At 35.4% G+C, this 8,193-nt stretch overlaps 1 long non-coding RNA gene across 1 annotated transcript; it reads right to left on the minus strand.

The window, feature by feature from the left end:
- Window positions 1-615: 615 nt before the first annotated feature.
- On the minus strand, window positions 616-1,256 carry LOC149949454 (uncharacterized). The gene is made up of 3 exons (XR_016479867.1): window positions 1,197-1,256; window positions 753-898; window positions 616-689 (listed from the first exon to the last, which is right to left on the minus strand). It is a non-coding gene; the product is annotated as an uncharacterized LOC149949454 (long non-coding RNA).
- Window positions 1,257-8,193: the final 6,937 nt, after the last annotated feature.

The raw sequence follows: 8,193 nt of genomic DNA on the forward strand, positions 1-8,193 counted from the left end.
ATGATTTAAACATTTTAATCACGATTTAATCAATATAATCGGTCGAATCGAGATTTTATCGAGCGCGGTAAATACGAAATAATAATTCTAATCATTTAGTAAATTATTCTAATAAGCTCGATAAAATCACGCACAATTATAATCATTCCAATCAGCAATATAATCATTCTGATTCTCGTTCTAATTTCTAATCGCGATTTAATCATACTAATCACGATTTAATCATTTCAATCATTTATATCAGATTTAATCATTTAGTCATGATTAAATCAGATTTAAAGATTATATTAATTAATTAAACATGATTTAATCAACATAATCGTGATTAAATTGAATTTAATCAAAATAATCACGATTTAATCTTTTGAGAGATGCGTCGTTAATCAAGGAAGTGACCTGCCCCTCCAATTTACCCAATTAAAAAATACCAGCATTGTTCTGTTCCATCGTGTTCATCTACTTTTAAGAAGGCCAAAGTGTCATTTCATCAGTTACCCGCTGATGAAAATTTATACAAACTGTGGATTAAGAGCATCTCTAGGAATGATTTTGTAGTCAATGAAGCATACACTTCACATGGAAGATTGGTTTGTGGTTTGCATTTTAAGGTACTTCAGTTAATGATAGTCTGTTGTGAGGCTAATGCGTAATCGTAGAATTTGGAACCAGATGTACGTCACTACCTATTACTTAATTGGTGGCATTACATATGAGCCAATATACGATAAGGTCTCAAATTCGAATATAACTACCATCAGAAACGAAAAGAATGTTTATCCACATCATCCAGCATATTCTCTACATCATCCAGCATGTTCCTACATCATCCAGCATGTTCCTACATCATCCAGCATGTTCCTACATCATCCAGCATGTTCCTACATCATCCAGCATGTTCCTACATCATCCAGTAATGTTAATTGAATCTTAATGAATTTTACTTAAAAAAAGCTGATTACTTTAATGTGAGCGTGGGACTACTAAGTTATCGAGATTCTTAGTCAGGAATAGATTAAAGGCAATTAACCAAAACCAATTTTAACTTAAATTTTGGTAAAAAAAAATGGGAATCTCTACATTTAGGCCTAACCCATATTGTGATTTGTGAACTGTGAGTGAGACTAGCAGAGATCAAAAATCACAGACTCACTGCCAGGATCTCTGAGACTAGTGAGTCTGTGATTTAGAATGCTTACATGTCTCATACATATATTTTCAGCAATCTTCAACATTGTCTGACTTTGTTAACTGTAAAAATAATATTCTAGTTTTATAATCTGCATTACATTTACTACTTATTTACTTAAATTGAAGTTAACTTTGTAAATATTAAAACAACTTACTATCAAAGAACTCGAAGAATAAAATCGAAAAACAACAGCTGATAAGCGGACACATGACTAGTTCTTTTGTTTACATTATTAACGTCGACAGCGTCTTCTTTGTCTGGTTTTCTCGGCGCGTATTTTGATTTAAAAATACCCAAACGTATTTTACTTATTTATTAATAAGTAATTTAAAGATTACGGAAAGAAATTATAACCCAATAAATTACACAATTAGTAATAATTAATGAAACTCTAAAAATTGGAACGTTTTCGCCATATACTCCAGCCATTTCTTAGTTGTTACGTCAGCGCCAAAGGTCGATGTAGGAAAAAAGTTAACTAATTTCACTTTCGCAATTTTCAGTCGATCGCCGGGGCCGCTATCGTCGCGAGCAGCGTGAGCGCGTGCAAGGGGCCGTGGCCATACCAATCATATAGCGCTACAAAATATTATGAGGTACGAAATGTAAGAAATAAAATGGCCGTTATTGTAGTCGGCTTATTAGGCCTAACTCTATCAGAAAATTTTAAATAAATACTAAATATTATTAGGGTCATTTTCAAAGTTTGAACCGGAAAAAAAATATTTTTATTGCGTAATTAACAATGTAAAAGTTATTCCAGAAGTTCGAAAAAGTTAATTCTTACATTTTAATCATCAATTCATTTTTATTTTGATCACAGCGGACAAAACCAGGCATTCATCCAGGTACAACAAGTATATTTAAATTATAATAGTAAAAATCTGGAAGAAATTGTAATAAAATATTCGTAAACTAAATGAGAAACCTTTTTACATTAAAAACGAAACAAGCTGAAGGTTTTTTAACGTCTACAGTATTTGGTGCATAACATTGATAAACATCAATGAGATTGATCATCTCAATATACTACACTAGTGATCCACAAATTTCGAGTTGTTGGTGAATTTCTAATATAATACCATTTGCCCGATATAAAGATTTAATATTGTTGGGGAAAATACATACAATTTCTTTAATTTCTTCCATTGTTAAAGTTTCCGTGGCGAAAACGAAATTAGTGCGGCTGTACGCCCTAAGCCTAAAAATGACTGTTTTCAAAACCGTCGGAATCACGCTCCCGGAAGTTGGGTTAGATTAGTTCATGCCGCCGCTACCGAGTGACGCTATTTCGAAAAAAAATTGACGTCACTGCGAGGAAAGGATGTAGTAGAATATTTTCCTAATGTCATACTTAGGGGTATTATGTTACTTATGATATTACTTGACAGTAAAAACAATACTATCGGGTCTTTCGGTACCATTTAGTATATTTAAATAACACGTTTTATTTTCATGATAAAGGTACTTATTTGTTGCCCAACATAAAATAAACATTATGTTCAACATTTTTAAGTAAAACTTGTAAATTAAGAATTAAATTTAATTTAATATTCAATTGATTGTTTCACCGGAAATAAAACATACTGTGGTTAATTATACTGTACTATTTTAACAATAATATATGAATGGAGTAAAAATAATATGAACTTTGTTCCATTAAATTATTTTCAGTAGGAGACGTAGAATAGTAATAGGCTTGGTGATAAAAATATTAAAAAAATGGTTAATTTGATTAAACAAACGCTTCATTTTGAAAACTGAATTTCATTAGAAAGATGGAAGCCAAAGAGAAGACCCTATCGTTCGATAAAAAATCAGCTGCATGCGAACACGACGCCAAGATTTTTGGGCGCGTTCTCTCTCTGCACTGAGAGCGAAAAAAGGGAACGAAATAATCTTCGTTCGCGACTGACTCCACATTTAGAGAGAGCTCGCTCACTGCAGAGAGAGCAAACGAGTAGAGAGCGGGATTCGTTTAGCTTAGATTGAGATTGCTCACATAGAGGGTCGTTGATTCAAATCACCGCCTTTAAAAACTTTATTTAAAAGTAAGAAAACTTTCGACACTTGAATTATCACTGTTTATTGAACACTCACAATTTTGCCTCCGTATGGATCGCGGCATCTCTACGTTTAGAGAGAGCTCGCTCGCTGAAAAAAGAGCAAATGAGGAGAGAGCGGGATTCGTTTGGCTTAGATTGAAATTGCTCACAGAGCGATCCGTCGATTCAAATCACCGTCTTTAATAACTTTATTTAAAAGTAAGCAAATTTTCGACACTTGAATTCTCACTGTTTATTTAGTACTCACAATTTTGCCCACGTATGGTTAAACTACGATCCTTAATTTTCTTAAGAAATATTGGTTTAGTATCGAAATAAACTTGAAACTTACTGATATATCTTCTTTTTCTATGTTTATTATCATAAGTTAATGATAACTCTAAGTAGACAAATAAGTCCTTTCAAGGTGGAATCTTTGTCCAGAAAATGTGATGTCAGATCTTGTCTCTCCGATTCCTTCGAAAATGAAAGATTTTAAAAATATCTCGGACCCAGCGCCGCTGTGCGGTCGAGAATGAAACTATATTGGGCTGAGAGAAATAAACCAATAGCAAAAAACGTTCTTTTGCCTCTGTGGGGGGAACGAATTTTCTAAGGGAATACCGAAATTTATCTCTTTTGGGGAAGTACAAGCTAGCCTTGCACCAAACGGGATTAAAGAAACGTCAGCTTCGGCAGTTCCAAGTGAATGTTAAGGCTACTTTGATACGCAGTACGGAGAGACATAGGTCGATTTGGACAAGCATATCCGCTATAGGCAGCATAGCCATTTGTCTACTTAGAGTTATCATTAACTTATGTTATTATCAATTTAAAGCCATGTATAAAATTCCCAAATGCAAAAAATTCTAAATCTGGATCGTTTATGAGTTTTTTTTATCGCCAGGGGACTTTTGATACCTTTGCACATAGTTATGTATTTTTTAGTCGGGAAAGTGGTTTTAGTTGGGGCGAAAGTTTCCTGTATTAATTATTCCAAGGTCTAACCGAGATTTTTAGCGCCAACAATACAATCATTTGCATTTTTTTTAAATTAAAGAAACAATAGTTCTTTTTATAAAGTAGGGTGGCCTTCTTGTTTTAAGGTTGCTATTACGTTACAGTCTCTTAGTTTCACAAGCCTACGAACGCGCGCTATACAGTAGCCACAAGAAATATAGGTTTTTCTAGCGCGCGTGCAAATCGCTTGTCTGAAAAATATACTAATTAAGCTAATGATAATGGCGTATAATTGTGATATAACAATAGTGGGTTCCCGTGAATTGGCTAAAAGTCTCACTGGAAATTAAAATTTCTTAATGCAACCATAAAAGTATCGCATAATTGACGAGAGTCAGCTTAAAAATAATTGTCAACCAAATTGAACTTAATTTAAGAAATGTACGCGGATTTCAAGATGAAAATTGCCCAAAAATCTACAAAAAGCACTTACATTAAGGCCATTTTATCCAATAAGCACAATGGACCCTGTGCCAAGGGCCTACAAATGTTTGAAGGGGCCTACCAAGGCTCGAAGGGACCTACGTGGGTTTATGAGTTTGAAAAAATTCAATTAAAAAAATGTATTCTTATAATTAGGGCCTACAAAGGTCTAAGTTCCCATGCAGACCTACGAAGGTCTTAAATGGGCAAATGACCAACTTCTTAGGCTCCAGAGCTCCGATGTACTTCTGATTGTATTTCTTAAAGAACGCGTCATATTTCCTCTGCAACCCTAATATGTAGTTTCATAAATGTCGATTATTTTGGAATGTTTGAAAATTGATTTGTATAGGTCAGTCATTGTTCTCGATCTTCGCAAATTAATAAGCGAGTTCTAACTGTCGTTCTCCTCGTCCGAATTGAGAGCTGGAAAATTGGCGGGGAAAGTTGAAACCAGTGTGAAATTGAGTGACAGAACTACTATGCCGGACACTCAAACGTGTCCGGCAGGTACACGGACCCGTTGAGTCACCGGAACTTGTGACCCCAATTTGTATTTTAATTATTGGTATCACTCCTAAACACTGCAAATTTTCCCAAGTCTGCCATTTGTAGATATCTATATAATAAGGAAAAGCCGGTCACTTCGTTATTCATAGTCGTCATTGGGCGATTTTGTTCCGTCATTTTGGGTTCGTCGCGTAGAGCGTTGGGGACTCGCTAGAGTACTTTTAATTTTTTTTTATCTAAAGCTAAGATACACGTTCTCCAACATGACGGTCTCAGATTTTAAATGACCATTTTAGTTATTATTTAAAAAAATCTTAAACGTGGCCGTTCAAATTCACTTTTGGCGAGAAAATATCCTCCTTTCCAAAAACTAGGGGGGGGGGAATCCTCCTTTCCGAAAACTAGGGGGAGGGCTACACTCGAAACAGATATCTATATAATAGCAGAAGGAGATAAAGGGGAAGGATGACACAAGGGTTCTCTACTGTAACGGCAGTCCGACCAACCTCAAAAAGGCGCGAAAATATGGCGGGAGTACACACTTTTTCAAACCAATTTACTCCCAAAAAAACGTAGTCCCGAGAGATCTCCGCGGTACAATTCCGACTTGTTGTCTGCTTAAGTCGACTCGAGTAACTGGACGACAGTGCCGTAACTAGCTTTTCATGGGCCCTGTGCCAGGTCTTTATTTTGAGCCCCCATTATATAGAAATCACAGGAAGTCAATTTATGGGCCCCCATATGGGTCGTGGGCCCTGTGCGGCCGCACCTGTCGCACCTGCCTTGTTACGGCACTGCTGGACGATGTAGACTTTGTTTGTTTGGAAACCTGGAGGTATGTATTTTATCTCAGATTTTAATTAAAACTATTAATAGTTTTGACTATTACCTTTTAAAGTAGTATTTGTTTATAATTAAATTATTAAAACCGGAAACTATAGTTTGGGTCAGCATCAAAGTTAGAAAATTAGTTAATAAACAAGGCTTACCGAATCGTTTAGTTTCCTCTTTTTACTATCGCTTTCCTGAACTTTAAAGCCGTCTGTTTGCACGTATTTACTTAAACATTTAACTTGACTTGGCTGTATATTAACTTGGGTAGATTTAAACCTTTTAACTCCGCGAAATTAAATCAAGTTGAACAGATTTACTAAGATTCGCCGCCATAGCAATCTATTTTCGCGTCTTTCGCGACGTCAGTGAGTCACGTGAGCTGACGATTCTGACGACATCGTATGTCATCATTACGGCATACGCTTGTCAGCCAATTAGAAAAAATCACGAAATTCGAGGTTGGTCGAACTGTTGTTACACTCGTAAAGCATTATAGCATATGGGCAGTGCCATCCTTCCCCTTTATCTCCTTCTGATAATAGACCTTTTCGCTAATTTATGCACGCATGCGCATAGGAGGCATCGGTGCGCTATTTCATCGTGTCAGCTCGGTTAAGACATTGTAAAAAGTTATAGCTTCGCGATTAAAATCGGATTTAAAACCGTCTTTAACTATCAAAGAATTGAGACAGATTTGCAAAGATAAAGGAATACCGTTTAAAACAAACTTTAAGAAGTTACAGTATTTAGATGTAATTAAAACGCACGAAATTGAAAATCCTCCTAGCTCTGACCAAGGCCCGCAACTATTTCTTAAGCAAATTAGGGGAAATGGAAGTCCTAGGAAATCTTTAGGAACTTCGGATAGTAACATTTATTCAACATGTAAGACTAGTGATGAGGTTTATCTCGCTAGAAAACTAACATTAAGTTCCTCAACATGTTTACATTATGAATTTGATATTAAGAAGAAAAATAAGGATACTTTCATTACTTTGCCTTTCTACAGAGTGTCAAATGTATTACCTGACCCAGACGAAATCCCACCATCTGCTTGGTTAACTAATATCTCCTTAATTCCTGAAGTCAACTTTTCCCATATCTTCAAATATTTAATAATAAAACTAACATTGATGGGGAAAACTGAAAATATTATCGCGGTATGGACTATGGAACGTTCCATTGCACACAAGAATGCGGGTGACATTCACTCGAAACTATTAGTCGCTGCTGTAAGTACAACTATTATATAACCAGTATTAGGAAAATTTTCAGACTACCTATGTTTTGTGTTATTTAAATAGATCACAGATACGTTGTATTACATTAAATCGAAATGTTTTGCATCTCAGCAGCGACTGGATTACAATGTTATTGTTTGTGTAAAAGAGGATGGAAAACATCTGGCGATGATGCCTGCACTTCCAAACCATGCGTTTGGAACAGGCCTAGGACTCAAGATATTTGGCCTAGTGTCTTACTACCAAAAATTTTCAAGAGACCAAAACTTGAAGGTAATGAAATTTAGCAAATGTGTAATAATCAGCACTATATATTAATATAAATAAAATTTAATATTATTTTAGAAGACATAGTTATTGAAGAAGCTGAAAGTATGAGGTTTGATTATTATCCTCGAAGAACTCGCGATAGAGTTGCCTGCCCTATTCAACAAGCGAAAACTGTGGCTGATTTGGCTCAAATATTTCCCGAGACAGGTTTAAGAAGATTTTGGAATATATCTGATTTTGAAGACGTTCCTTTAGCCACGGTAGAAGTTGAGATAACATCAGTGGATTTGGCTCAACATACAACAGCCACGCATCCTTTGGATTTTCAGACGAATATGCATGCATATACCATTTCATCTGTTAAAGAAGAGTTAGACCAAGAAGCCAAAAAGCAAATAAGAGTAATTTTCACAGAGCCAAAATATTTACGAGAAGAGGATACGTGTAAACATGTAGAAAACCAGAAAATATCTTTGGATCTAGCCAAATTCATAGAAGAAAAAACTAGAAGTCAATCCAATTGTGAACTGTGGTTTAAAATAAAGCAAGGCAGAATCTCAAGCTCGAACTTTGGATTAATTGCAAAAGCAAAATGCAAAAACGTTCCTAAATCACTTATTGATAAAGTCCTTCACCCAGAAAAGTTTAACAAATTCTCGAA

This window comes from Leiobunum rupestre, chromosome 3 (genome assembly GCF_980474605.1).
Source record: "Leiobunum rupestre chromosome 3, qqLeiRupe1.1.hap1, whole genome shotgun sequence".
Classification (NCBI taxonomy): domain Eukaryota; kingdom Metazoa; phylum Arthropoda; class Arachnida; order Opiliones; family Sclerosomatidae; genus Leiobunum; species Leiobunum rupestre.